Here is a 15,477-nt window from a genome sequence, read left to right on the forward strand (position 1 = left end):
CCTTAACCCTCTTGGGCGTGGAGTTCACCAGAGCTTCACCACTGGAGTCTTCTTCCACTCCTCCACGACAACATCACGGAGCTGGTGGATGTTAGAGACCTTGCGCTCCTCCACCTTCCGTTTGAGGATGCCCCACAGATGCTCAATAAGGTTTAGGTCTGGAGACATGCTTGGCCAGTCCATCACCTTTACCCTCAGCTTCTTTAGCAAGTGTTTTGGATCATTATCATGTTGGAATACTGCCCTGCGGCCCAGTCTTTGCTTCAGTATGTCACAGTACATGTTGGCATTCATGGTTCCCTCAATGAACTGTAGCTCCCCAGTGCCGGCAGCACTCATGCAGCCCCAGACCATGACACTCCCACCACCATGCTTGACTGTAGGCAAGACACACTTGTCTTTGTACTCCTCACCTGGTTGCTGCCACACACGCTTGACACCATCTGAACCAAGTAAGTTTATCTTGGTCTCATCAGACAACAGGGCATGGTTACAGCAATCCATGTCTTTAGTCTGTTTGTCTTCAGCAAACTGTTTGCGGGCTTTCTTGTGCATCATCTTTAGAAGAGGCTTCCTTCTGGGATGACAGCCATGCAGACCAATTTGATGCAGTGTGCGGCGTATGGTCTGAGCACTGACAGGCTGACCCCCCACCCCTTCAACCTCTGCAGCAATGCTGGCAGCACTCATACGTCTATTTCACAAACACAGCCTCTGGATATAACGTTGAGCACGTGCACTCAACTTCTTTGGTCGACCATGGTGAGGCCTGTTCTGAGTGGAACCTGTCCAGTTAAACCGCTGTATGGTCTTGGCCACCGTGCGGCCAGATTTGAGGATGCCTGGCCTACGCCATCTTTATGTAGAGCAACAATTCTTTTTTTCAGATCCTCAGAGAGTTCTTTGCCATGAGGTGCCATTTTGAACTTCCAGTGACCAGTATGAGAGAGTGAGAGCGATAACACCAAATTTAACACACCTGCTCCCCGTTCACACCTGAGACCTTGTAACACTGAGTCACATGACACCGGGGAGAGAAAATGGCTAATTCGGCCCAATTTGGACATTTTCACTTAGCGGTGTACTCACTTTTGTGGCCAGCGGTTTAGACATTAATGGCTGTGGGTTGAGTTATTTTGAGGGGACAGCAAATTTACACTGTTATACAAGCTGTACACTCACTACTTTACATTGTAGCAAAGTGTAATTTCTTCAGTGTTGTCACATGAAAAGATATAAAATATTTACAAAAATGTGAGGGGTGTACTCACTTCTGTGAGATACTGTGTATATATTTTGCCTCAAATAAAACAAATCTATTTAGACATTATGCCATGAAGCACATTTAAGTTACCTAACAACTTACAGTATATAACAACTCATATTTTTCATTGTAGTTGCAAACGTGAAAGTATAAATATGCCACATACCTTAAGAAATTAATTCATAAATAAATAAAAAATTGACAGTTTTGCAATTGTATAAAGCTCGCTCTTAATGCTTTCCCCAATAAATTTTGGGGGAAAATTACTTGAACTGCATAAAGTTACACCAACAAAGGTAATTTGTACTTTAAATTTACTTTTGTTGGTGCATCCTAGGTTGATGCAATCCTATAATATAATATAATAATATATTATAATATAATATAATATCTAATATAATAATATTTTTTCCTTAAAACCAGTTTATTTAAATCTTATGCTGCAAAGCAAGTTTTGATATATAAGTTATTTAACAACGTATAATCATTTGACAACTAAATTGGAAAAAAATTGATTGCATAACTTTTTTACTTTTTATTTATTTATTTTTATTTTTTGCAGTGAAGTGGTGACTTAAACTTATAATATTATATGGGCTTTTTTGTGGAATAATTTAAGCATTAGAATAAGTCTCTAACTGACAGGCAAAATTCAACATTTAGCCTAATGTTAAGATTACAAGATGAACAAAAGAAAAGCTATACTTTCTCATGCACTTGTTGATTTATACCCACAGTAAACATGTTCCAGGTACTGTATTCCCACACAGCTGTTATATTCACATCTCCCATTCTTCTGCAGAATCCATCAGCTGAAAGGAGTATCAGAAGCACGGGAAGTGTGCCGCAGTGAATGATTTAATAGTCTAACATGCACTAAATAACCTCCCTGTGTCTAAAGGCTTGGAGTGAGTGACACACATAAGCTTTCACGCAGGGAAAGGGGTGGCAGCATTTCATGTGTTCTGTCATCCACTCTCACTCCAATTAATTCCATTGTATTTCCTTCTCTTTTGTTGTCTTTTTTTGCCCCATAAAATGGGTTGTCATGGCAATGTCGAGCGCTGTTACCATGGAGAACTGCTCATCCGCCACTTCAGCCGGGTCGCAGAAGTGGCCAGTTAGAAAAAAAAAAAAAAAAATGCAGAAAGGGAAAATGCATAAGTGGCCAGTTGGTTTCTGCCTTGTTTTCTGGCTGGGCCTGATTGAGCATTTGGGTTCCCTGGTAACAAATGTTTGTTATTGAGAGTAACAGCTGTGACAGACATTCTGTTCTGAGGGCTTGTGACCCTAGAAATGTTCAATCTCTACACAAACAGAATGTTACTAGTGTAGAAATTTAATATCATGCTGTAAAAGGTAAAAATGAGCCTGTTTTTACTTGCATTACCCTCTAGGAAAAGTAAAATCAGAGGTAAAATAATGTAGTAAATTATATTTATGAATTTCTTTATCAGATGCATAAAAATATGACATCGTAATGGTGCAGTGGCTGAAATTATACATTAGGGGAAAAGAAAATGATCAAATCGCCTTTAAAGATGAAATGGCTGTTCTAAATATCAGTCAATAACATTAGAAAATAGGAAAAACAAAAGCTTATGACCCTGGAAAGGCCAAATTGTATAATCTTGAATCCATTATGTTCTTAATATCTGCACACTCACAGACTGATATACGCTCACCCACTTTGTTTTACCCCCAGCTCTGGTGATAAAAGAGGTGCCATGATGGAGTTGTCATGGTTACGGTGCTCTCGGTGTACCCCCTTCCGTTCATCATCTTCTCAGCACTGGAAACGGCGAGACAGGTTTTGGGTCATTATCCCTAAGATTCATGCTGTCTATGGACAGGTCCCGCTATTTCTTCCTACGGTCCATTCGTCTTCGCTCCCTTTCCTTTCTTAGCCGAGACGTCTTTTCATTTTTGGAGACTGAGAGGTCACTCTGACTGTCTCTCTAATTTAAGCTTCAGGATTTTTTGTGTAGGGGAGACTGATAATGTGTTTGATTATATTTACTTCTAATGTACTAGGATGTCTTACTGAGCTTTAACATTTCATTTAAAGTAATAGTTCACCCTAGTTCATAAAAGATCCTCTGTAGTAAATGGGTGCCGTCAGAATGAGAGTCCAAACAGCTGAAAAAAACATCTCAATAATCCACAAGTAATTCACAAGGCTCACAGCTAACAACTTTAAACCACTGTTTCCGGCTAAAATACAAGTCTTTTTATCCATAATATTGCTTTCTCCAGTGGAAAAAGTCATCTTATCTGAATTAGGGGAGAAATATGCAGAGATCATGCACTGTTTACAAGTTAAAACAGTTTTAAACATGCTGTCAATTTTATTGTGAGAGGGCAAAAAGGGATGGACTTTTTCCCTGGAGAAAGTGTTACTATAGATTATAGACTCATATTTTGCCCAGAAGCCATGATTTAAAGGGGTCATGAACTAAAAAATCAAAATTCCCTTGATCTTTTGACATATAAGATGTCGTTGTGCTATAAAAAACTTTCCGTAAGTTTCAGAACTCAAAACTTTCTCGTTAGTCTAAAAACAGCTTATATTGAAGCCAATCTGCCAAAACAACACCTGCTTCTACATCACTGTTTAACCCCATACACAACATACAAACATACACAACTATTAGCCAATCACAGCAGTTAATTTCAAGTTTACAATCCACCACGCCTATTCAAACAGAGCGTTCCGATGAGGGGGGTTAAAAACAGGACAGAAAATAGCCTATTACTTCTAAATTATTATTTTTTTGGATGCAAAAATCTTGATAATAAGTGGACCTCAGTGAACAGTACAAAATAAAAAACAAAGACAGTTCATGACCACTTTAAATTTAAAATGCTTTTTAAGGTTGGATTTTTACAAACACGCTGCTATTCACTTCAGAAGATGATAACTGATGGACTGGAGCTGTGTTGACCACTCATTCTGACGGCACCCAATCACTGCAGAGGATCCATTTGGTAAGAAAGTGATGTAATGCTAAATTTCTCCAAATCTGTTCTGGTGAAGAAACAAACTAATCTACATCTTTGATGTCCTGAGGGTGTGTCAATTTTCTGCAAATTTTCATTTTGGGTGAGCTATTCCTTTAATATAATGGAAATTTATGCTAAATTCAGTCCTATTACATAAATGTTTCCATGTATTGTTCAAACTGTGAACATCTGGGAAGAATTAGAAATCTTTCCTTGAAAACACACTGTTCTTGAATGTTTCCTGTTCACCTTTGTGTATATTTCCTGTCAGAGTCCTGTTTGAGGCTCAGTGGACCCACGTGATCAACCTTTGACTTGACAGAGCCATGATATCCAAGTTTAGCATGATGCTATCAGACATATTCACATTTTCTATTATGAGACACAAGACGAGCAAACAAATGTTTACATATCTTAATCAACAGTCAACAACAAAAAAAACAATAATAAACCACCAAAATGCTGTTGATCCAGTCAGATTAAATCTGTGTCAATACTACATTAATAATGCATCATGACTGCAGAGGTATTTAATTTATTTTGATAGTAGCACTTAATTTTCTGCAAAGATAACTTTCTGAGAAAATGATACGAAACAGGAAAGCGCTTACTGTTTAGTCTTTTTCCTCCCCCAGTCCTTTAGTCCTGTTCTACCCTATGTACTTTAACATTTCTGAAATGAAAAGGTCAGATTGAATATTTGCTAACAGGGACTTTCAAGCAGCTAGTTTTATTTATATATTTATTTAAATATTGAACCCAGTATCCAAGGAAACCAAATACCTGCAGGCATTAACTTTTCTATCACAAATCAGAAGTAACATTTCTAAAGTTTCATTCTGTGTAAACATTTTTTCTCAAGCATTAGAACTCAGAATCAGGTACACAGGAGCATGTAGGACCATCTGATAACCAGTCGACTTGTTTCTTTGAATATGAAGATAAATGCTGTAAGAGGAATGGGCATATATCTGTTGAAGAGTCAAAAGCTTCTGTATTTGAGAGGCTTTTATCACCATGATGTGGACAGATATGAAGCCATTAGTATGGACACATTTGGCATCCACCATCACTTACAAATGCTCAATCTGGATGGAGTTTTACTGGCAGTAAACCAATAGAAACAGAGAAGCCATTACTATGCATTTCAAATGTCCACTCTCACAAATGTATGGTCTCAAAGCATTAATATTAATCTTGTTTGCAGTAATGCACACATTAACCCCTCTATTTCCAGACCTGTTCTGTGAGTGTGTTGTAATGAGTTGCACTGGCTGGGTGAGATAAGATCACTTTTAAAAGTTTGATTCCAAGTGTACGATTTCTGTTAAAGAGTAGAGGAAAACGCCACCTCGCTTTAAAATCAATGTGAAAGTGGTTAAGACCTTGTTACTTTAATTATCCAATCAGTGGGCGCTTTAATCCACAGCCCATTAGCACAGGCACATGAGAGTGCTTGCAATGGCTTCACACTCATAATGTGTTCTGTTAAAACTGACACACACACACATACACATGTGGGCTCACACACTTTCATACAGACTCCTACACATGCACAAAAAACATAAGTTCATATGGAAATCTTTCTTTGACTGCAGAAAGTGCAAATGCAAATATGAGCACTGACATTGCTGAGATTCAAACTTCCAAGAAGACAAATTTCAGATTATTAGGAAATTTCAGGATATAATGTTTGCATATTCTAACCAATTCACTACACTAAACAGGTGAGATCGTTTTTTATTTTAATTAGTGATTATACATGCCAAACGTGATTGTAAATGCAGTCTACACATAAAGACTTAAGGTTCTGCAAACAGCACACATAGAATTTAACAGTAACCCCCCCCAATATAAAATTAAGTTTATTTTTCTTACTCGCTACTGGGCATGCGCACATCAATATTGCCTCATTTTTGTCATGCTGAACAACAATTACTGCATTTGTATTAGCATTTGTATTATTGTAAGGGTATGTTTAGGGTTGGGCTAGGTGTAGACGTTAAAAAGCACAATCTAATAGGAAGTACATTTAATTAATGTATTTTATGGCAAAATATAAATAATCAGGAAATGCTAACGCCTGAACACGCCCATGTTTTTTCGTGCGCTCACGAGGAGATGGGTATAAACGGAGGTCGGAGCCAGCTGCAAATGGGTGGGACTTAAGCCGCAAGTGGGCTGTACAAACCAACAGAAGATTTTGATTGGTTTGTTTCATGTCATGTGGGTTGTAGTATCGGTTCACGCTCCTGGTGGCGGTAGTGGGCGAATTTTTTGCAATCCGTAAAAAAAACCCCCCCAAAAAACGAAGAAGACGGCTTTCAGTGGCGGCAAGATAGATGAGTGGAACAGGTAAGCGTGATATACAATTTTTTGTTTGTTTTGTTTTGTAAAAAGTATTACAAGCTGTGAAAGTGCATTTTCTTGGTGGCTTTTGTACAACGTTTTCTTAGTACCACACACAGCTTACAATCTGTAATGTGCCTGACAGTATCTTTTTTTTTCTACAAACAACTATTTTGTTTTTGTTTTTTGCTCTCCAGGTTATGGATACAGAAGACAAGCAGGTAATGTAATTGCATGGCATTGAAATGTTGTAACAGTTTCTATGAAGCCCATATTTATAATACATTATAAGGGTATTTTAAGGCATTATAATGAATGCATAATGCATTATAAAAAACCTTATAATATGTTATATCATCTTATGAATATTCATAAGAACAGTTTTAATGTATAATATTTACTTATTAGTGTTTATAGCTTTTAAGAGTATGATGATTTATTACACATTGCATCCACTTAAGTTACAATGGATTATATTTCTCATAGTTATAATGTATTATAATATCTTGCCACCTTTCTTATACTACTTTACTTAAAACCATCAATGACCACCTATAAGTATAGTAATAATAATAGTAATATTTTTTTTTCTCTCAAACTGCAATAAGATCAGATATCAGATCAGATTGCTTTGAACTATTTTTATTTTAATATCAGTTTGATTATTTTGATGGTACCCTTTAGACAGCTGTTGTTAAGTAACTTCAACTAGCAGTCGTTGGAGTATTAGTAGTATCTGCTAAATATATGCTAACACTTTATTTAACTTAATTATATAGTTATATATATAGTTATTTAATAACTTAATTTATTAGAAATAAAGGCAATGAACTAAGCTGAAAAAAAAAATTTTTTTAGGTGTTACCAATTTAAGTTTTTTTTTGTTTTGTTTTTTGTTGTTGATCCAACTGTTCACTTTTTACAGTGTAATTTTATAAAGAATAAGGTACATTTTCAAAAGTATTAGAACACATCTCCTAACCTCCTAATCCACAATGTAATATAATTAAAACATGGTTTAAATTAAAATATATATATATATTTAATACTAATAATAATCAATAATCAGTTTTGTGTAAATTAACGGTGAATAAACTAGCGTTTTGTCTAGTGGTTTTTAAAATAAATACTTCATTTAAAAATAGTAATAAAGTCTAATTTACTTGGCCTAATGTCGTCCCTTAAAATTTCTGGACACCATTTACTTGCATAGCATAGACCTACAGAACTGAGAAATTATTCTTGAAATGTCTGTACATGTTCAACAAGAGAATAAAGTCATGCATATTGGATGGCATGGGGAGAATGTTTTAAATTTGGGTTAACACTAATGCTCATTGTGCTTCTTGTGTACCACCAGGTTATGTTGAGAAGGGCAAGCAAGGCGAACACAGTGGAATTTACTCGGAAGCAATGCATCCGGTATTTTGCAGTGTCCACTGCATGCAAGTCTATTGTGCTGAATGAATGATTGTACATAATTTGATTCATCAGAAATAAAATCATTTACCCACCCTGAGATTTCAAATTAATACATTGATTTGTGTAACATGTTCTAAAGAACATTAGTCTGTCATTTGCTGTAATTTGATTAAAAAAAATATGCAGTGCAGGCAAATGGTAACTACATTTTCTTAACAGTACTCAACATTTTCTGTATGTATCACACATTTACCTCCTAAGTGCAATTGCATCTCACTTTAATGTTCCTTGGTAGGCTACTGTAGAAGAATTTTAGAAGTAAAATGTAATATCCAGAAATATGCTTAAATTACTACAGTTAAAGGATTTAAAATGACACCATCACGAAGCATGGCAAAAGGTGTAAAGACATGATTTCAATGTTGAGAGTGAATGGTATTGGATTCACACAATAATGACAAAGCTAAGAATTTCAGTTGAAACTACTATGAAAATGCGTTATATTTATATCATTTTAAACTACGATGAAATCCAGCCTACTTGTGGAATAAGCTCCTCCCACTTGATGTTCTCAAACTCCTCCCACTTGCTGTTCTTGGCGTAAGCTCCTCCCACTTGCAGATAACTACATGCTCACGAGACGTTTATTGGCGTGCGCGTACAATTATCTTGTGGACTTGCAAAAATTTCAGGTTCAAGAAAACTATTTGCCACTGAGGTATGACAAATAAAGACTTACTCTCTCAAGTCATGCCACTTTTATTTTTATAACAGATTTTAAAGGGGTCATATGATGCTTTTTTTAAAGATCATTATTTTGTGTATTTGGTGTAACAGAATATGTTGACATGCTTTAATGTTCAAAAAACACATTATTTTTCAAATACTGTACATTATTGTAGGTCCTTTATGCCCGGCCTCTCTCAAACGCTTTGTTTTCTACAAAGTCCCTCCTTCCGACAAGCGCAGTCTGCTCTGATTGGCCAACTGGCACAGTGCATTGTGATTGGCCGAACACCACAAGCACTCGTCGTAAATGTAACGCCCCTTTCCATAATCCCGAGCTTCAGCTTTCAAAATAAAAGGAAAGACAGTTGATAATGTACATAGTTTTACCATCAGTTCAGGCCCTTGAGGGGAACAGAGTCGCGTGACAGACACAGTGATGATCTCGTATGTGTTTGCACAGAAGCCACGATTAAGACAGCTGACTGTGATATGACCCTCTCTCTCTCTCTCTCTCTCTCTCACACACACACACACACACTTCTGGTTTGCTATCCTTGTGGGGACTCTCCATAGGCGTAATGCTTTTTCTACTATACAGACCGTATATTCTATTGCCCTACACCTAAACCTACCCCTTACAGGATACTTTCTGCAATTTTAGATTTTCAAAAAACTTCATTCTGTGTGATTTATTAGCTTGTTTACCCGTGGGGACCTCAATTTAGGTCCCCACCGTGACACGAGTCCCCATGAGTCTGTGTATATTCAGGTTTAAGTCCCCACCTGAATAGAAAAACAGGTACACACACACACACACACACACAAGCCTTGATTAAGATAGCCGATGTGCTGTGATGTAACCCTCTCTCTCTCTCTCTCACACACACACAACATGCAAAACTCCGCATTTGAACAGTCAATAGCAAATACTTAAACTAATAACAAAACATACTTACAGTCGCTGATTCAGAAGCATCAGATCCTCATAGCAAAGTCAGAATTACCTCCTCTCCTTGGTTCACGAAATGGTCGTCCATAAAATGCGTTGCTGTTCTGTTGTAAGAAATCTTAATGATTCTTAAATGCATCTACTTTCAGTAGGCCAAATAAAGTGCTTTTGCTTTCGCCTAGAAACACACTGCGTCTCCCTGACATGGCTGCTTCAACACTAGTTACTGAAACCACGCCTTCTTTCTTTGCGTGAACATTTGGGAGGCATTACGCAAATATTTCCACATCGTGACGTAGACATGTGGGGGCGTGCTTGAATGAGCCGTTTTAGGGGGGCGTGGCAGAGTCTTAACTTTGATAAAGAATATCTCTTTGGTTTTGAGACTTTAGTCTTTGCAACTTCAGGGATCTTATCTATGCACAATCAGCTTGTAACACTCTAAAGAGAAAGGAAAACTTGAAATCGCATCATATTAAAGCAGCTTTACAGTAGGCTATGGATGCAAGTTCTGCTTTAAAGCAGGTGTAGCAAGTATTGCCATTATTCAGCCTCACTTGGTTCCGTTTATTTCAATAGCCTAACTATGTGAAGTTACATTATAAAACAAGTTCAGCGTTTAGTAGCTGCTGCAGCTCTGAAGAGAATATTGTCATCATTCAGCTCAAATTCAGTGTTGATTCAGTTCAGTTCAATAATAGTGTTGATGTTGTAAAATTCATACATTTTGCAAAAGTTTTATATATTCGATCTAATTTGTTCATCTATAAAGCAGAAGGCATTATTCAGCTCAGTTCAATTCAAGTTTTGTTCTCATCTAGAGTCAGTGCCTGACGGTAGCCTATTACTGAATCTCTGAAAATGTTTTACACGATTTCGCTTCTAAAGTATTTTGTTTTAACAGCCTATAGATATTTCAAGACAAACAAGAAGATAGGCTATTCGGCATGAAAATGAGTCATTTACCTTACTTCAGCTCAGGTGTGTTTTTCTCCTTTGTCACAATGAGTTCAGGAAAGCATAAAAATTGCCCTTATTACTGTGGTTTTAAAACACGGGTTTAAAGGGTTCATGGCACACAGCAGACACTCATTCAGACCACCCTGTCAGGGGTGAACCTTAATCTATATGCCTTCAAACTCGTAAGAGAGGTGCTGAATTGTGATGGCCCACGGTCTCATCATCACCTTTAATTAAATGCCTTAATGTAGTTTCATGAGCAAATGTGAGGAACGATAAAAAGAGTCTGATTGCAAAGCAGCATCCTTGAGGTATGGCTGATTTGGGGTGTTTTATTCTCTTTAGTTATATATAGGCCAACCGCTGAATCATTTTGTGAGCTTTTTTGGGGTTGTTTCAAATATTCATTTTAGCCAAAGTAACATTTATAGCGTGTAAAGAGTGTGGCGAGGAAGTTTTCTACTGTAGTAGAGAGGTTCATAAAAAATTATGAATATCTGGATTAATATCAGTGCGTGATGTTATCAAGCTATACCTTACAAATAATAGTCCTTTTCATTTCTACTTTTCTGATTAAACAAATTTTTGCAGACTGCTTAGTGCTGTACAAGTATGAAAGATAAAAGATACCTACCAGGAATATACTAATACTGATATATAATTTTTTTCTTCCCATAAATGTGTGCATTACAAAAGGAAATGTTTTGATGCTGGATCAGTATTGTTCTACTTGGATAGAAGTTGAGTCCTATTTTTGTTTGTTAACTCATCATAGCGAGCACCAGATAGTCTCTCTCTCTGTCTGACGCTGTCTGTGAGAGTGTGAAAGGATATGGATGAGTGTGAGGTGTAAGCGTGCAGGTGCTGGAACGTGTTGTTTGCACACATTCTTGGCTCGGGTCTCTTTTCCTACAGCGACCCAACCTAAGATCATCACTCCCCTGGGCTGAGGAAAACAATGGCCCAGCGGTCTCCTCACTCCTCTTCCAACTCGCTTATGCTGAAAAAGTCACGCAGCAATCACCAACAGAGACAAACAGGAAAAAAACACTCATCTTCCTGATTCACCTGTTGCCTTATGTTTCATTCTTTCTTTCTTTAGCAAGGATCTATTCATTAAATTGGTAAAAAGTGACTTTTACAAAAAATCTATTTTAATATAAATGCTGTTGATTAATAAAGAATCCTGAAAAAGTATCATGGTTTTTACAAAAATATTTGTCAGCACAACTGTAATTTTTAGACTCAGATCAGCATATTAGATTTATTTCAGAAGGATCATTTGACATTGAAGCCTGGAGTTATGATTTCTAAACATATGATGTTTTAAAATGTATTACAAACAAGACAAAACTACAAATAAGGAGAAATAAATGTAATTTAGAATATATTCCCTTGAAATAAGTCTCAGTATCTTATGCAATTTTATCTTTTATCTGCAACTGTATCTTATCCCAAGTAAATGTATTTTGTAATTATTTATTTTTAAAGATACTGACAAACAAGGCAAATATGCTAATTAAGAAGACAAGTGGATACAGAAACAGTTATTTATTTTTTATAGATTTTAAAGACTTTTAAATGCTTTAAGGATGGACTTGTGTTTTCCCATAATATCAAGCAAATATATTTTTATTGACATGTTTATATCCTTTTCTGTATTGCACAAACTCGACCTTGAATACTGAAGAAAGAATGAGGAAGCAAAAGTACATTTTTACAAATGAGTTGCATTGCTTTCACATTTAAATTTCTTTTATTTTTTCACTTGAGGGGCCGATGCTAAATCAGGTAGAATGTGATGGGAAAACAGGAAGCTGCATCTCAGCCAAGTAAACATCTGCTGACGGACGTCGATGTCCTGTTCTATAATTAAGTATGTCACTCCTAGATTTACCACTGTTCGTGTGAGTGGGTGTGAGAAAAGATAGAGATAACAAGTGCGGCTGTGTCTCAGGCCTGTGATGGAGGAAAAGTCTGTTTACAATATATAGATGAAACGAGAGTGTACAAAGTGGAGAGTGTGAAGGGTCAGCCATGACACACTCTCTGCCCCCTAAAACAGAAACACATACTCACATGCTGAATCTGGAGTGTCTTCTTATGGCATCTTCTTTCATACCAAAACAAATCTGTGATATTAAAAACACAACTTAACACACAGTATAATGATAATGTGATAATGTGATATACAGATAATGTGAGATTCCGCCACCTTAATTGAGACCTAAAACGCTCTACACACTGTCCTCAAAAGCCTTTGTGTGACTTTGACGGAACAGAAGCCACAATCAGAGGCTCAGATGGCGATAACACTAGTTTTGCTACCCAACTCCCTCACACTCCAACAGCCTAATAAATGTCAGCGTTCATGTAGCTTACTGAGATACATGCTAAAACCCAGTGTCATGCAACAGTTGAAAGCTAAATTGGCCCATGTGACATTGACGGCAGCCTAACATGCTCTTGAAAGGCGTTTGGGGGAAGTTTATGCAAATGTACTTTTTTTTTTTGCAAATTTACTTAATGACCCTAAAAGCCAAGTGAGAGCCAGATAAAAGGTAGATTAGTGAGTAGATTAGTATTTCAGCCCTTAATAACACAATGAGAGCACGTGTGTGCTTATGGGTATAAACACAACCAATACCATCCAACTAAACTTGATTTTGTTTCCTTTTCATTGGAACAGCTTTGGGTAAATGTAGCATTACATCACATGCTCTCCAATGATCCTCTGCAGTGAGTGTCCTGTGTATCACAAGGTCTTTTGAAGTGAAAAGCTGCATGTTCGTAAGAAACAAAATTCATCATTAATACATTTGAACTTCAAAGCGTTGCTACATTATAATGCTTCCTTCAGTAAAAAAGGCCATCCCCTATTTGTTTGCAGCTCTTTTGGGCTGTTTTTCATTTGTAAATGGTGCATATTTGATCTTGGCATATTTCTCTCCCAATTCAGACAAGATTATTTTTTCAATGGAGGAAGCAATATCACGGATAGAGTACTCTTGTGAAGTTAAAACCGTCCTAACGATGGATTTTTTTGTTGTTGTCACAAACAGCTTTTTCACGTCATAAAATGTTGATTGATGGACTGGAGTCGTGTGGATTATTGTAATGTTTTTATCAGCTGTTTGGACTCTTATTCTGACGGCACCCATTCACTGCAGAGGATCAATTCGTGGGCAAGAGATGTACTGCTAAATTTCTCCAAATCTGTTCCGGTGCTACACCTTGGATGGCCTAAGGGTTTTCAGCAAATTTTCACTTTTCGTTTAAAGGAACTGAATAAGGTGTTCAATGCACCAAAAACGTTTATATTATTTATTCTTCTAACAAATCTTATATTTGTATTTTAAGTTACTGTTTATGTTTCATAATATTAACAATGCAATTAACATCTTTCCATGTGCCCCTGGTTGGGAATCTCTTAGAGGGATGTGAGAGCTTTCATCTAACAGGTTTGTAGACGTTAATTGTTTCCAGTCAGCTGTTAGAGCTTCAGGAAAGTTGGCGTATCTCAACATATCCGATGACCTGTCGATTCCATTTTGACTTCCGCATCACTTCCTGCCAGAGGAAGGACTTCTGGCTTCACACGCCCAGCTGGACAGAGATTCACTTAAGAGACAGGATGTGGTCGGACTGTGCAGAGGTCTCCGTCCTTGATGCTTTTGTGCTACAGTCTCATGCTAAAATAAATGGTGCATTTATTCCCCTAACACCTGTTTACATTATTTATTTTATTTGAAATATGTAAACTATTAAAAATTAAAAACGGAAACAGAAATGTAATAAAAAAAATCTGATTTAGTTAATCCAAAATAAACTAAAAACAGTAATATTGTAAAATAAAATTACAATTTTAAAATAACTGTTTTCTACTTGAATATCTTTTCAAATTTAATTTATTCCTGTAACGCAAAGCTGAATTTTCAGCATCATTAGTCTTCAGTGTCACATGATCCTTCAGAAATCATTCTAATGTGCTGATTTAGTGTACAAGTAACATTATAAATAATGGTTGTGCTGCTTAATGTTTTTGTGGAAATTGTGATACTTGGTTTTTTTTCAGGATTCTGTGATGAATACCATTTTTAAAAGAACAGTATTTATTTGAAATGGAAATCTTTTGTAACATCTTTCCTGTCATTTTGGATCAACTGTATGTGTCCTTGCTGAATAAAAGTATTAAAGTATCATACTGCCCCCAAGCTCCCTCCATTTTTTCTTTTTAAAATATACAGCTCAAACACAAATAGTGAAATTAGGGCTTTTTGGCTTTTGGGCACCTTTCATCCTGAGTGTATCAGGTTTCACTCGTAATGAAAGCTTTAGGTCTCTTTCTTTTATTGGCATTTACCAAGCTGTGGCAGAAACCTTTTCAGTCCGTCAATGGATCTGGCCACTGCTCAACATAGATGACTCACACCAGAGCTCAAACACAGGGATGCTCAGCCTTTTTAATATTGTGATCGAAAACAACTTGATTAGTCACAAGTCAAAGAACAAATCAGAGACACATTTCAGCGTGAGAACCAACTTTTTATTGTTCGTTTTTGTGATGGTCCATATTTAATATTCATAACTCAGCATTTTCCCAAGTAAATTGGAAATACTGTACAATATCAATGACACTGAGACATTAAAATAGTCCTTGTAGCTAACACTGTGGCTAGTGATCTGAATGTGCTATCACCCAACAGAATAGGGTTTGACTAAAGTTTTAAGAGCATTGCTCTTCTTTAGCAGTGAAGCCTTCCAACGCCGCTACTCTCAGAGTAACAGCGGTTCCTGTGGC

At 36.7% G+C, this 15,477-nt stretch overlaps 1 long non-coding RNA gene across 1 annotated transcript; it reads left to right on the top strand.

Annotated features, from left to right (window-relative positions):
- Positions 1-6,463: 6,463 nt before the first annotated feature.
- LOC131546280 (uncharacterized) lies at positions 6,464-8,122 on the top strand. The gene is made up of 3 exons (XR_009272635.1): positions 6,464-6,622; positions 6,814-6,837; positions 7,977-8,122. It is a non-coding gene; the product is annotated as an uncharacterized LOC131546280 (long non-coding RNA).
- The last annotated feature ends 7,355 nt before the right edge of the window (positions 8,123-15,477 follow it).

The sequence above is a fragment of the Onychostoma macrolepis genome, chromosome 08 (genome assembly GCF_012432095.1).
Source record: "Onychostoma macrolepis isolate SWU-2019 chromosome 08, ASM1243209v1, whole genome shotgun sequence".
Lineage (NCBI taxonomy): Eukaryota > Metazoa > Chordata > Actinopteri > Cypriniformes > Cyprinidae > Onychostoma > Onychostoma macrolepis.